Source organism: Molothrus ater, chromosome 1, assembly GCF_012460135.2.
Source record: "Molothrus ater isolate BHLD 08-10-18 breed brown headed cowbird chromosome 1, BPBGC_Mater_1.1, whole genome shotgun sequence".
Lineage (NCBI taxonomy): Eukaryota > Metazoa > Chordata > Aves > Passeriformes > Icteridae > Molothrus > Molothrus ater.
Window position 1 is genome coordinate 122,858,758 of NC_050478.2, and position 16,465 is coordinate 122,875,222.

At 35.5% G+C, this 16,465-nt stretch overlaps 1 protein-coding gene and 1 long non-coding RNA gene across 4 annotated transcripts in view; one reads left to right on the forward strand and one right to left on the reverse strand.

Annotated features, from left to right (window-relative positions):
• The window catches only part of ZFHX4 (zinc finger homeobox 4), a 150,112-nt gene that overhangs the window by 98,233 nt on the left and 35,414 nt on the right, over positions 1–16,465 (forward strand). The gene's annotated exons all lie outside the window — the stretch shown is intronic.
• On the reverse strand, positions 2,150–4,366 carry LOC118697728 (uncharacterized). Its single transcript, XR_004981796.2, has 3 exons — positions 4,267–4,366; positions 4,024–4,103; positions 2,150–3,255 (listed from the first exon to the last, which is right to left on the reverse strand). It is a non-coding gene; the product is annotated as an uncharacterized LOC118697728 (long non-coding RNA).

Below are 16,465 nucleotides of genomic sequence, written 5' to 3' on the forward strand. Positions count from 1 at the left end.
CATTCAAAGAATCAGAGCACAGGAACAAAAGAATCTGTCTTTGCAAAGCTGTACTACAGCTCATATTAACCTAAAACGTGTGGCAATAAAATTGAGTCTTATTTAAATGTTCTTTTTTCTTCAAAAAAATACAGAATACAAGTTGTTGGAACTTTTAAAACAGAGGAAAATGCATAACAGGATATTTGTAGATCATAGTTCAGATACAGTTTTCTGTTAGGACACAGAATCTGAAAATGCTTCAGTTAAAATCAGCTTAGCAGTAGCACAACTCTATTAAATTTAGCAGAGCTAGTCTTAATTTTCACTAGTTTGTATGAGAAAACCATAATTGTCACTCGTTACTGTAGAGAAACAAATTGCACTTCTTTCTTAAGTATCTGTTTGTTTAAACCCTGTATGGTTGCATTTAACATTGGATTAGGTAGGGTAAGAGTTTACTGAGAAATTGCACAGCTGTATTTGTGCAGAGCTATACCTGATTCCCACCTCCTGTAGTGTGAGCAGTGGTAAGTGAACTGTTTCTGTGTTGTTCACTCACTCTGTCAGATCGAAATTCAGCTCAATAGCATTAAACTAGCTCCCATTTGAAAGATTTGTCTTACAAAACCCTGAAAACTGCTCTGAACATGCATACATTGATTTTGTTGCTAGAATCTCCTGAGCTTTGATAAAAAGGAGACTCCACATGCAGGTGAAAGAGGGTTTACCTCTTCAATATTAAAAAGAGAAGATTAAGGATTTTTGTTCAGCTAAGGCTGAACTAATCAGTGGCATATGAAGGCAAGAGACCTGGCTTCATGCCTGTAGTATGGTAATGTTATTTTTAGTTGAACAACAAGTTCAAATTTCTTCAGTAGCTGTCTCTGAGTAACTGTCTACCATTATTCCCATTTGCACAGGTAATAGAATATCCAGGGGTGCAGCAGTAAAGTTTTTTATTTTAGCCACAGAGAGGGAGGTTTGTCATGTTCATTGCAGAAAATTTGCTCAAATTTTGTCCTGAAAAACATGCAACTGTGATATCAATTCACTGAACATCTGTGTAGTGAGTATATGCTCATCATTCTAAATGATGAGCAGTTTGGTATTCATGGAGGAAATAAGGCATTTTTTTGTATTCAGAATTTACTTTCCTTCCATTAAGTTCTATTAAAACATTAGAAAATGAAGATGAATGATTTTCACAAGCTTTCACATTTCATTCTAAAGAAAAAGGTTCATTTGAGCTTCCAAGGTGAAGAACCTTCCTTTTTTGTCCTTGCTGCAGACACATTCTGCACAGTACTTGTGGTTATCATAGCAAATACAACTATGTGAATTTTAGTGGAAGAAGAGTAAGGTAGCTTTAATTTGCACATGTCATCACTGAGAATGTCACCACAACGTAATGCACAACATCCTGGGGAAAACAATAGTTGTTCACCTTCTACTGTCTGATCCAGCTTTCTCTTGTGTTCACCTGTGGAAAGTCAGATAGCAAAAATGTTGCTTGAAATTGTGGCACAGGAAAGGCTTTGCAAGATATGGAGGGAGAAGGCAGTAATTGTTTGAATGAACTAGCTATGCTGTAAGATATCACAGCATGTTACAAATACATCTAAACTTAAGTCTTATCAGCCATGCTTTTGATCTGTAGTAAGCAACAAACAGCAACAAAACCAAAATGAATGCTACAGAGACAGATAAAACTAGATAAGATGTTTTCAGAAATTAGATAACATTTATTTTTCATCATTTATAAGAATCACTTTTGCCTTTTAGGCATATGGCAGTTGCATTCTTGCACAGCATGGTTTTTCTTCATCAGATGTGCTGCCTCTGCCATCCTTAAACTGAGGTCACACTCCACAAGCACATGGAAGTCCAAATAAAAGAGAGTAGCTTCTTGAACATATCTCATATTTTAAAACTAACAATGACTTATCTGAAAAACTAATTGTCAATGATGACTTAGCCTTACTTCAGTCTGAACATAGAGCAGAGAGGACAAGAAAAACAAGCTCTGAAATAACTCATGAGACTGGAGAATTATTTGTCTAACTCAGTGAAATTGGGAATAATCTTCAAATCCTGCTGTAAAAATAATGTGCAAATACTGCTTAGTAAATTTGAGTTAAAACTCAAATGTTTTTAATGACCACATATATTCTTAAAAGTATTTAGTGCTTTTATTGACAGAGAAATATTTATTTTACTACAGCATTTCCAGTTTGCTTGACTTACGAGACTCAATAGCACATCCATAGCAATTCCAAATTCAGGAACTTAAAAGCAGTAATGATGAATTTAGGCCAGTTGCAATTTAAAGGAAGGTTGCTGACATTTTAGAATTACATGATTCTCTTGGAATTCATTTCATACTTTAATTCTGTTATACCAAGAAACGTTAGATGCAAGGGTAGAAGCTGAACTGGTAGCATTTTTTTTTCCTAAGCCAATCCATAAAGATGTCCCTTCACCTCTTTGATGTGATAAGGAAGTGTTAAATCAAAGTGAATCCTTATTCTGCATCTTGGGACAGAAAACTGCTTAAGCCAATTGCTACTATTCCTGAGTGTTTTAGACAGTGAACCATGCATCTCTCTCTGCACATCCGAGAAGATTGTAGCAGTCATTGTGCCACCTGCTATCACTTAATTAGTATAATCATCTAATTTCCAGTTGGAAATAATGGCATCATGCACTTTTTAGTAATTGTAACCGTCATAATATATTCCAAATTATGTTACACTAACATTATGTGATTTAGAAATATTAGGAGGGGGTATTTGCTTTGCAAATACACTGGTCTTTCTGATCTTGACTCTCACCCAGCAACAAAAGTCCATACCCAGTTTTCTGTTTTATTATGATCCTAAAGATATCACTGATTCATATCATAACTCTGCAAACGAGCCTTTGGTAACTGTGATTTAACCTTTAGTGGACAGAGAAAAGAAAAAATAATGGAAACAGCAGCTTGACATAATGTAAAACACACCCAGGCTTCAAAGAATTTGATCTTGTTTCTTAGCAAAATAATTTTTTTAAAAACAGAATCTTGGTGATCATTTATGCAAGCTATATACATTTTGTTTATGGTTCTCAGTTTAAGGAATAATTTCAGTTGATCAGAATAGGTATTAACATTTAAACATTTCTATACTGCAGCTTTTTTTTTGCTCCTGGAGATTTCATCACAGCAAATGAATAGGTAATAAATGAGTCAGTTTGGGGCTGCTTCATTTCACTGGACGGTTCTGGGCTATGAGGCTTCAAAAACAGAAAGAGAGAGAAAAAGAGAAAGAAATAGGCAATGACATGAAGGGATACAGGCAAACCTGAGCCACCGTCAGAGCTAACCCTCCCCCATTCCCAATGATACTGTCTGGCTAAGCAAAACACTGCCACATATATTTATCAGGCAAGGTTATTACCACTCTGCTTTGTAAACATGCTATGCCTCCTGGACATCTTCTATTTTTATTTCATTTTTGTGTTATATCTTATATGTAAATCTAGGCTGGCGAGAGTCAGGAGGCATTCATAGCATTGGGCCAAATTCATTCCAGGTGCAGTTCCAGGTCTGTTGACTTCAATGAAATTACACCTGGGATGAATTTGGTCTATTATTAACTATAGAGATTACATGTCCAGCTTCCATAGTATACTAAAATACCCAGAATACATATAAATAATGAAGTATGTAATTACAGTCCTGGTTTTAATTTGTGTTCCTAAATGTTCTGATGCTTTTGCACATGTTTATAGTTATAGCGATGCTATTGTAGTATATTTTTGTTTAGTGCAAATATATTTGAGTTTTTCTTTAAAACAGAGATACCCACAATGTTTACTTTCATATGTCACAGTAAGTCTTTCAAAATCCTAATGATGGCCAATTCCATGTAACAATATTAAATTATATTGGTCTTAAATATCATACATATATATGGAGAGAGAGAGAGAGAGAAAGAGAGAAACATATGCAGGACATCACGATACTGCCACTTAAAATCATTCTGCAAACGATGAGCTTACCTTCCTATGGATTATATGTTAATCAATACACGCAAAGAGGTGATCTTGTCAGAGTTGATATGAGCCAATAGAACTGTTACCTATCAATACAAAAAATTTCATTCATTTCTATGTTTCCTGTCTCAAACAGTGCAAAGCAGGTCAGTCGACAGGAATTTGTGCCCGACCAAACCCAAAAGCTAGGCAGTATTTAAATGGGCTCTTCCTTCATGAGGAGACATAAAAAGCATAAGTATGACTTACCTCTGCATACATCTAATTCCGTTGGCTCCCCTGTATCGTTTCGTACATTCCTGCACCTTTCAGCATGGCACACTGTGAAGACCTGGTAAGCGAGTTAAAGTCAGATGACGCTAACGAATCCCAGCGCAAATGACTGAATCAATAGGAAACCAGCCACTGCTGTTTAAGTGTATCGATAAATGTACCTTTATTTTCTCTTGAATGGATAAGTGTCGCAGTTAAGAGTCCTATGGATCTCTTAATTGAAAGTTAATTTTAAATCAATAAAGAGAGTCATTTAAATATTGATCAGTCCTTTCTACACGAATTGTTAGCTGATTTTTTTTTTTTTGAAACAACTTTGTTTAAATGCAATCAATAGCCCACAATCAGTGCATTCCATAAAAAATTGACAGATGTTCCCAAAATGCCTGCTAGGCATAATCTTATCTGTTTACATATGTAGCATAGATATTTGAATCCTTTTCAAATGTACCCAGGTCTCTATGGCAGAAATGTGATTTCCTTATATACCAAACTGCAGGACTAAAGCGCATTCTTCCTCTTCTTTTTCAATAAGGTGGTTTAAAATTAAAAAGGAAGAGTTCTTGGATTTCCTTTGATTCTGCAAGTAATATTCATATTGTTTTACTAGTGCAGGCAGACTGCAAAAGAAGAATGCCCTTGTTTTGCACATAGGGAAAAGAGAGATAAACACTTATATGAAGCACATGTTCTCTGGAATTTGTGTGTCATAATCCATCAGATGTATTACTGTATGCAAAATGATACCTAGCTTTTAATTATATAGACATTTATGTACACTTTGTGTATGCATGTTGAATAGTAATGACTTTTAGCTTTATTTCATGGATATGGTCTCTCTCCTCAGCAGCACATAGCAAGACTATTTTATCTCAATTTGACAAAGCACACAGTTGAGTTAAAAGGATACAAATTTCATTTCATGAGATTCACTGAGATTAACCTAATAAAATAAACCTAGCTACATGTGGCTTTCAACATTTCAGCAAAACTGATACTCTTCTAAGATGCCTTCCCAGAACCCTTTCAGTAATTTGCCTGTAGTGGCCTGGTACAATTTAGTTTGTCACACCTAGTGATGAAGTCAGACTGGACACTTTGGTACAAGCAATATGAATTGAATTTTTCTCCTGTACCCTCTAATTAATTACAAAGTTGTACTTTGATGTACACAGCTCTGAAGTCCTGAAGTTGGCCTTTATTATTATTTTCCTTATTTTCAATTATCAAATCCAGTGCCTTTTAAAGAAGGTTTGTACTTCTAAGTAATTAAGCCCTTTTTGAAGTATGAGAGCAAAAAGTTAATTATAACAAATCACAAAATTACATATATATACAATTTGTGAAAATTAACATTATTATTTTCAGTGATCTGACTTAAACATAAAATAAAACTGACTACAATTATTTTTACTGACATCTAACTGAAGAGTATTACCATAATAGTGTTTCCTAAGTGACAAACTAAAAATTAAGTCCCATAATTAAAACTTTATGACACATAGTAATTTGAGGCAGAAAATAATAAACAATTTTTTTTAGAGTACTGTCTAAGAGGAATAGGGGTTGCTTGAGGGGGGAAAATCTGCAATATAATTCAGTCTATTTTTGCTATTAATACAAATGCTTCCTGCTGTTGTGAAAATCCACCATTTCTTAATCCAGCATTATTGTCCTCTTAATGCAACATTTCAAACCCATTTCACTCCATTTTCTGTTAGAAAAGCCATATTAAAAAGGAAGATTAAAAAGAAAGAACCAGGTATCATTGGTTCATATGCATATGGGCTCAGCATGTGAGGATGCTGTTTCTAGGACTGGCCTTAAGATGTGACTGATAGATCTTATTTGTCTGATAGAGTTGACCAGGGAAATAGAGCTACAGCTGGTTACTTCATTAGGTCCTCTCATTGATTGAACCCTGCTGAAGTGATGCAGCAGGCTCCTGAGATAACTGCTGGTAATAGAACAAAATGAATTCTTATCACAGAGATTGGAAAGGCCATTAACCCTGGCCTCCAATGCTTTTCAGAGGTCACAGACAGGAAGCCAAGCGGTGACTGGGAAAACTGTTTTGTGTCTAACTACAGGTCATGTTAGAGGGGGTCTGTGACTTTTTTACCCTTCGGCTTCTGTACAGATGAAACTGTTACACTGGCAGATGTTAATAATCAGCTGTAAATAAATATTGGAAGCAGAAGAAGAAAAATGAGAACGCACAGGAATTTTTTTCAATAAATATTTAATAAAAGAGCAATTGTTTCTGTGATATTTACTGCCAGTTCTGCTGTAGATTTTTGCCTAATACTTTTCCATATAAATTGAAAAGAGAAATACGTAGAGGCACTTAAAAAACAAAATTTAATATGGTTTTATATAAAAATACCTTTCCTTCCTTCCCTCAAAGATGAGAATTATAATTGCCTGCTGCCTGCCTGCTTCCCTTATTCAGCAAGCCTATCACCAGTTCATCTGTGAATTAGTGCAGGGCGCTGTTTGCCTTTCACCTGGTTGAGAAGGGTATATATCTAAGTAACAGTCCTATAATTTACATTTAATGCAACCTTTCAATTGACCAAGAGCCCACAACCTAAGCCCCCATCTCACAGCTGAGGACTTTCCCACATTTGTCAAGTCAGTGCCACTCCAGCATCAGCCAGGAGAAATCATCCATTTAAAGCCTGGAGCTGCACATGACAATTTTCCTATTGCTTGTGAGAAATCCAGCCATGGCAGAGGTAGCTTTGTGTTTTACTTTTTTGACTCTTGCTTTCAGCAGCAGTGTTTTATTATGCACATGGATTAAAAAAATATAGTGGGATGCATCTTATAAAATTAAATGGAACATTTTCTTTTTATTACTGACATATTTAAAGCTATGCAGATATGTGTTGTAGGTTGATTTTAGCAGTATGTTGGTGGCTTCTATCCTTGTGATTGTGATTTAATTTCAATGTCTGTGGTCATGTGGTATTCTCTGCTGGAGCCAATCTTTCACAAGGAGCAAGTTCATTTAAATGTAAATGGGGTCCTGTGGATGGAAAAAACTACATACTTCATGTCTTCAGCGACCCACCCAAGCATTTGGTTTGGCCTTCCATGCATAAATAATAACAAGAAGGTATGCTGTCATTGCCTTGCTTGAAACACCAGAAGTGGTTTGGCACTGCAGAAACCCCAAGCACTAAAAAGAGATTGGTTTGGATAAACTCACAGTTCAGATCCCCATCCTGATTAAACAGTGCAAAAAAAAAAAAAAAAGAAAAAAGTAAGAGAGAGAGAGAGAGAGTTATGGAGTTATTTTGAGGAGTTGTGAATTACAGGAACAGCTGAAAACCAACTCAGGCTAAGAACATACCATGCCTAAAAATATTCTGAAGTAGCAGAAAGCTTGTCATTTTGTTAACTTGAATGGATTTTTGCTCTTAATTGTTTGTAGCAATTTGCAAGAGTGGGATGTGAATGTGGTATAAGTGGCAATATAATTAGCATTAATTTAGCATAAAAATGCAAACCTACCTTTTCTAAGTAGTTACCTTCCCTTCCACTAAAACATGGAAATATATTACATAACTCTGAAGTATGTGTGGCTTTTATGTGTGGTGTTATTAAATATGACAAAATGGAATGCCTTTTCTTTTTTACTGTTGTGTATGAGATACGAAGGATTGCACAACTTCTTTTTATCAAAATCTTTGTGGTGCATATATATTGCCACACTGCTGAACTCATGTGTTGACTTTTCATAGAAATACTCCCCATGTATTTCAACAGAACTGAAAAATCTCCCTAAGAAATTTCCTTTCCTACCAAGCAAACTCATAAACAGGTTTTCGTCTGTGTGGATGAACAGATATATTTTCAGGATTACTTCAGTAAGTGCACACTTTTATTTATTTCATTTATTGAGAATGTTATGTTCTGTGGCAGATGTTTCAGAGTATGACACATGGGCCTGGAATCTCAGTGTGTGATACCTTTGGTGAAACTCATTTATGAAACATCCAGACTTCCAGTTAGTTGTGCTCTGCACTAGGAACTTAGCAGAATTTTGACTTTGTTCCAGAGCTGTAATAAAAGGCTGGTATTTACTGTTTTCAGAGATTTCTGAATAATATTTGATAAGCCTTCCTCTTCTTTTTATAAAGTGGCGTTAGTTCAAGATGAGCTAGATTTAAGAAGTACAAGATTTGCTATCCAGGGTAAGAAACAGGATATTAGTGTTTGTGTTACTCAGCTATATTAGGTGTAGCTGTAAATCAAATAATTTTGTCCTGGAAGCTTCAAAACCTAAAATGTTCATCTGTTGGTCCCTCTTCCCTTACACCATTGAGTTGGTTAAGTAACAATAATTGAAGCTGTATGTTTAGATATCCTAAAGATTCTAGTGAAATAAATGTGTTATAGGTACAAACAGTGATGATCAAATAGTGTTTTTCTATCATATTATGAGCCGTTTAGAGATATACATGTTGTGCTGTTTTTAATCATTTGATTTCCAATAATTATTTCCAAATGATTTTCACAGAATCTCTTAAGTCTTCTAGAGATGTTTGCTGGCAACTCTATACTGTTAGAGTGTTTTAATTAAAAAACAAAAAAAGATAATAGAGCTCAAATACTATCATGACAGATCTGATATCTGAAAAACAATGATATCTGAAAAACAATGCAATGTGGGCAATATGGGATTTTTGTTTTGTTTAGAATATGTAAAATTATTTTGTTTAAGCTTGTAATTTGCAAGACATACGAAATTATTGGAGAGAGGTCCACCTCCTAATTCACTAGTCTAAAGAAACAGACTTGAGAAAGCAGTGCAAGTGTCAAGCACTTCATAAGAGAGAGTGAATCCAAGGGTGGGTGGTGCTAATCTAGGCACATTTGCAGAAGTGGCATAGCAATTGTGATATAGAAAATAATCTAAAGACCATTAATAGACTAAGAGCCATTACCCTTTTTTTGGAAATATTAGGTTTCTTACATAATGATAAGCTATGGCAGAGAGAGAGTATCACCACATTGATTAATTTGAAGGCAAGCTAGAATTAGAAGAGTCTTTGAATAAAGCCTTTGAAAAAAAGATCTCTGAAAATGAGTTAATATGTCTCGATCAAAACAGCAGTATATCAGTTCATGGATATTGTGAAAAGTATGAGCGTCCTTAATATAGTCACTTTTATTAAAAAAAAATTAAATGGGATCCCCTTCATGTGATTGGAAAGACACTTGAGAATAGGCAAAAAAAAATTAAGCCTTTGCTCAGCAAGGAGAAAGGGAAAGATTTCCCCAGAAAGTTGGTCATAGCTTTTTTAATGCAAATAGTCAGCTATGAAAGATGGCATCTTCCTGAAACATAAATTTTACTCCACATATTCTGGAGCAAGATATCTGACTAAAGCACCCCAAGGGCAAAAAAATCCTCATTGCCCCCAGGAGTAAAAAAAACCTGTTAAAGGAATGAAATTCACCTGGCTTTCAACCATTTTCTGTTTGGGAGGTAATACACATGAAACTTCTTGAGGTCTAAATATTGAAGCATAAAACCATAAATATGGGTGGAATGATAGAATTATTGATGTCTGGCCCGCGTCAGGAGACAGGGTCCAAGTTCCCAACTGGCTTCCAAGACAGTGATCTGGCTTTTGGTATAAGGTAGTGCTTCTAGAAACTAAGCATTAGGTATGGCAGTTTCTCCAAAAGCTGACACAAATGCAGGCACTACCATTTTCCTGTGGCATTGAAGGTACATCCCGTCTTATTTTTCTAGACTCTACAATAACAAATGGAATTTCTGGTTTTGTTTACTTGCATTTGTAGACTGTGTTAAATGTTACATACTTTTCTGCTGTCCATGTCCAATTTAATCAATATTACAAGTGCTCCCATGTGGTAGGCGGAACAGTGGCAATAAAGTGAAATTTCCACAGCTTTTACCCATTGAAATTCTCAGAGGGTAAGATTCTTATAAACTTCACTTTGCTTCCTCTCTAATAGATTTAATAGCTCCATTCTGGAAGAAAGTCTGATCTGCTTTCTCATTTTCAAAATGTAGATAGCAAACCAAGCTTTCTTATATTTCCAGCTCTCGGAGAACTTCAAAATTTTAATATTATTTTACCATGAGTGTTGAGAAATGTACTTGTCTCAAGAATTGCACCAATGTCCCAGTGTGACTCTGCATTTAAAAATGAGGGCATTAACTGAGGTAAATTCCAGGCATTCCCAAAAAGTTTTTGAAACTGGTGTGATTTAGGTCAGTTTAAGGCTGTTTGGAATATCTTATTCTACACATAGGAATTTTCGTAATGTCCACTTTGAATGAACTGGCTTTGAATGAACTACATTGGCTCTGTGCCACTGGGCATCCTTTTCATTTCAGAGCTTTCCTCCCAGCCATTTAAACCATCTTTTAGGCATCTGTGTGTTGCTGAAAACAACTTTATCAAAGCCTAAGATCTGATCTTTAGTCCCAGAGTTCATTATAATAGTTTAGAACTTGTGTTGTGTGCTTCTTGTTATTTTGGTGTCCTCTGTTACAAAGAATTACTGTATTGTCTTCTTCCTTGTACAATGCATCATTTGGCCTCAGCAGTCACTAGCAGAGTTCTGCTTCATTCTTCATGACTGATTATTTGTCGTATTAGATTCTCCCCTAACAAAGAAAAGTCGTGAAGCACTGTAATCGAAAGAGATAGTGGAAAGTTCACACTTCTCGGAAGATGTAGCACCAGTTCTAGCCTTTATTTATATGAAATTAACATTTCTGTTGCTATTGTGCTCTTTCAGTGAGAAATAAACAAACAGTAGGAGGAATATTAAATAAGGGGTTTAGGAAAATTAGGTTAGATGAAGAAACCAGAAAAAAAGATTCAACACAATTCAAATGAAACAGCAGGGTTTAAATGATCCTGTACATCTATAAAGCTGTATATGCAGATTTGCTGTTACTTGGTAGGCCAACTATTTTCATTTTATGTACCATAAAATTATTGCAACTGCATTTCTGCCTAAGCAAGGGTGGGGACTCTTTAAAATGGAACAGGCTGTGTACTGTTTTCTTAATCATAGGAGCCCTAGAATAATTATCAAACAGTGTTTTCCACAGAGTTGATCTATAATTCATCTGAGGAAGAAAACATCTTCCCAATAAAAGATGTTTTTGTCCTCAATTGTTCAAAGGTTTATTTTTATTATTATCATTAACCCAATTATCAAATTTCACCACTTCTTCATTTCACAGCTTTTTCTTTCATATGCTTGTAGCTGGAGGGCAAAAACATAGGTGGAGACATTCAGTAAAAGGGTTTTTACAAGGCTTACAGCTATTCTAAGTTACAGCCAAGGGAATTTAATTGGGGGAAGCTTTTTGGAGAGTAACTTGTTTTTTTTTGATGGCTTGTAGTGTTTTCAATTCCATAATTCAACAGTCATAAGAGTGCATTAAAATTGCTGATATTTATAAAGAAATCAGATTTGAACTATCAGTGAATCGATTACCTGGATTGTGGCTCAACCAGAGCCATCTGCTGCCACACCACTGGCTGCAGCCCATAGTTTCAGAACACGACACAAAATAAATATTGCTCTATCAGGTCTGCTGCGCTCACTGCAATTTAACACCATTTCTTCATTCCATAGGTTGCTGTTTACAAGTGGAAGTAACAGAATTACTTCAAAAGTGAATGCACTAAATGTGCTCTTTTAGTGTAGTTTTCATATGGTTTTGCTTTATTTAAGTAACCCCACCCTTGTACTCTGGATAATTGTGAGCTGATTACAACATATTTGGGGTTGAGTTTTAGGCTTTCTATTTGCTTAGGCCTTATATAATGGTGCTGGTGTTTTTAAAATTGTTTCTTCTTCTTCTTCTTTATTTCCCCAGAACTATGACATTATTTTATTGAACTTTGTTATGAAGTTCATATTCTTGTGTAACTCTTTAGCTGAGATTGCGAGTATAGCATCTATCAGGAGCCTTTCCATAAAAGTTCCAAAAGCTGACCACTCTTCATACACTCCTGAAACAAGACATTTCTTCCCTGTTGCCAGTAGTAATGTACACCTATAACAGCCCACAGAAGCACCCTACTTGCCTTTGCTGTCTAGGAGCTAAGCAGTAGGTCTTGGCTTCCAGAAGCAGTTCATTTTTTGGCTATGAGGGAATGAATGACAGCAGTAAGACTGAAAACTTTCTATTTAGAACTAAGGAACACACATGAAATATGTCTTCTCTAAAGTTTGATCAGCAATGGCTTCTGGAACAAATTCACTGAAAGCTGCTGAGCCTGCATGTTGCCTTTGAAGTATTTAGCAATTTTGTTTTCACCTTTGATTTTTTTTCCCTAATCGGAACTAAGGGTTGAGTTCAAACTTAGTTATGCTGAATTTATGGTAGCCTCAAGTGGTATTTCTCATATGATTTTCAATGAGTAATTTGTGAGGAAGAAGATCCAGTTGAATCAGATTCCATTTTCAGCTTGTTTCTTGTAAGGATATGGTACCTGATTTTTCAGAAAGAGCTGATATACATTTCATGTCCCCAGATGGACCTTCTAACCAACACTGTTTCTATTTTATTTGGAAATGCAGGATGTATGGGCTTGTCATAGCTCAAAAAATCCTGATGAAATAGTATTTTCTTTCTATTTTTAAAGTTGACTTTAAATGTCTTAGTTAAATAAAGGTAAAAATTATTTTTGCTACACTGATGCCTGAATTTCCTTATTTGAGAGGTGTAAAATAGTTTTACTTAACCCTGTGACACATGTAAATGAATGTACACCCCATGAAATGTAAGTGTTCAGCATAGTTTTCTTTCTTTTTTCATGTTGAAGTATCTAGCTCCCCTAGTTAGGAGCAAATTTAAAGTTGTGCACTTCTGAGTCCTTGTGTTCTCAGTTTCTGTTGAAGTCAGCTTGTCAATTGATTCTTCTTTCTCTGTAAATATACATATATTTGAGGAAAATATTTTCTCTTTTTGATGATGTTCACCTTTGGATTAATTTTGTGAGATGGTCTCCAAACGCAGCCTGCGGTACTTGTATGCATAGATTTTGAAATGGGCACAAGTCATGCAATCCATTTGAGCTTAGCATCCTGCCAGGCTGACATTCTCTGAAGATACAAAAACATGCATGTGATCCCTCTTAGCCATCAGCTGAAACATGGCTTTTGTTAGTCTGACAAATTGTATGCTGCACATGGGGGAATGAGTGAGGAATGTCACCTCATTGTCTCATGCAGTTCAAAATAGATACCAACTCCAAAAAGCCTTGGATGAAGAGTCTCTTCCTGTATCCTTCTCATTTGAGAGTATAACAAGTATGTTTATCTGTGCTGGTCTTGACTATGTCAAGTGTGCTGTGCTCACCAGATGTGGAGGCTTTCACGAAGCATCTGGATAAATGTAAATGACAGAATAATGACAAGTTCCTGCACAAATAGTGTTCATATGAAATTGATGATGCCCCATTTCATCTCCACAACAAATTCTGAGGAGAAAGCCCCTCTTCCTTCCCCTACCTGTGCTTTTGGAACAGAGACTGTTGCAAATAAAACAGGCAAGCAAAATCTTGAATGCAGTTCCTGCAGTGCATTGAACTGGAGCACTGCTTTTTAACCATACAATCCATTTTAAAAAGTCCCATGAGTGGCAAATGAGTATGTTGTACCTATTGGAGAGAAAAAGAATATCTGCCCCAGCTTCTTTGGGATAGTAAAGGGAGTATATCTCAAAAAAGGGGTGTTTAGACAGAAAATTGTGGCACCTCCAGTAGTTGCTTCATCTTGCATTTTCACACAGTTATCTGAAATGCTTGTCAGATGGAAGCATTTCATGTCTTTCATGTGTGTGGCTCAAAAATGTCCTCAGATCAGCAAATCTGACTCTCTGTCAGCAACATAAAGATAGGACTGTGCCTAAAATCCACTTGTTTAATTTTCACAGATTCTTTTTTGTTAAAAAAAGATTAATAGAAGTTGTAAAAAACAAATTCAAGCTCTTTTACCCATATCTAAAAAATATCTCAACATTCTATGCTCAGATGCTGTGTGAGACTAAAAATAGAAGTCTTTAAAGATGCATGGATTAAGTATACAGTAAGCAGCAGAATTTATTTTATTTTTTTTATGAAGGTGCCTAAATTAATCTTGCTCTTATAATAAGAAAGTTCATAGGTTTTGTTTTTTTTTTCTCCTGGTTTTGGAAGTTATGCGCTGCTTGCTTCACATCATGTTCCACTTTTCAAGTGAAATACTGCTATAAACGAGTGGCTATTATAATCCCCAGACCTCAAAGCCCAGCACACATGGCTTTGTGCACACATGATTTGAAATGAGTGGAACTTTCTCAATATATTTGTAGGTTGGTGTGCATGGAGGATATGTTTTATGAGGACTATAAAATCTGCTTAAAGTCCAGGTGTTGACCATCTATTTTGCATTGGTAAAAATCCTCTGAGCCTAATGTGTGGTGTTTTGCTAATTCCTCTGAGACTGTGGAGATTCTCAAAACTGCTCAGCTTTCAGCCCATGGGTGCTAAGATTAATGCTGAGCACTTCTGGAAATCCAATGTGGTGTGTTCACTTAAGCCCATTTTTCTGTAGTATGACCTCTGAAGATTTCAACTCCTGTGAATACCTTTACTCAACCAAAGAATATCCATGCCAATGCTTTTAAAAGTCCATATCTAATTTTTTTCTATTTTTCATCTTAGTGATAACTGTGGAACTAATTTATGCTGAAGTGATCAAAACATCTTGTTTCAAAAAGAAAACAATAATTTTCACAAATGTAGCACATCTCCCCAGTTGTAATTATGTCTCATCTTTCCTGGTCTCTTTCCATCATAAGAGAAGCTACAGTATTTTTTGTAATTACAACATGTATGAGTTGATTATTGTGTCTGAAAACACTTTTTCCCAACTCAAAATTATTACATTTCATCAGTATTAGAACAGATATCTGCCTCACTGTGATATTTTTTTAACTACAGTCCCTGTGTTATTTCTAAATTCCTATGACTTAATATTACTCCTAAACTGGCTAAGTTGGATCTAGTATAGTAAAGTAAATCAGTAAAATGTTAAGCTATTATTCACACCTGCCTACTTAGTGCAGGACAATCCTTGTGCATAGAATATGAAGAGAAAAAATGTGGTATATTATATAAGACAATGAAAAACTTGCTTCCATATCTGTTTCTGCTGGATAGTTCTTTTTTTTTTTTTTTCCCTAAGCAGGTCACCTTACCCAGCCTTTTCATAGGAGTTCACTAACTGTGTGGCCTTCATTTTCTAAGTGCTTGATTGGAGGCTCTACGATAGTGTTAAATAAGTGCTGAACACACAGAGCTGCAAATGAAAGCAATCAGTGCTGTGCTTTGAGCATATTAAGTGCTATATAGTGCTATGTACTTTGAAAAAATTGGGTCCCATCTGTATCGAACTGGGTTCTCCAAGTTAGATTTTTTTTAACCTCTATTTCTGTATAACTTCCCTTTCTGAAATTGCAGAATTGCCTACTCATCTCTTAGGAGATAATGAAGATAAATTCATTAATGTTTGTGCAGCAATAAGAAGTCAATAATGAAAAGAATAATTTGACTTTCAGAATAAGTTGAAGGGATGTAGTAAGTAGAACATGTGGCTTCATGTTAAACAGTAAGGAAAAAAGCTTTTCGCTAAATAAGTATCAATACTTTTGTGCAGTGATTAAGGCAAGAGGTTTTGCATAAGGCAAACTTGATCAAGATATTGAATATTGTGTCAGAAGGGAAGAATATCTTTTAAGATATTAAAGTATTATACTTCTGTGGTATTATTAATAGCTCTAAAAACATAAGGGGGAGGGTAGTATTTGCATCTACCGCCCCATAGATATTAGGACTTAAACTGAGAAAAAATAACTGGCCATGAAGTACTCTACTAAAAGTCACATGAAACATCACTGAGTTTGAATTTGCTACACAGAACCCCTTACTAAAGCTAGCAAGGCAGCTGAGAGTAGCAGAATGTTTTTGTCTTCTCTATGTGTAAACACTGGCGAAAGGTAGTGCAATAAGCAAGAAGATGATTTATAACAACAAAAAATCAGGGATCTAATATTGGGCTGTGGGGGACACCGTATTTTTCTAAATTAAGTTTCTAATCTCACTGCCTAGTAATCATTGTC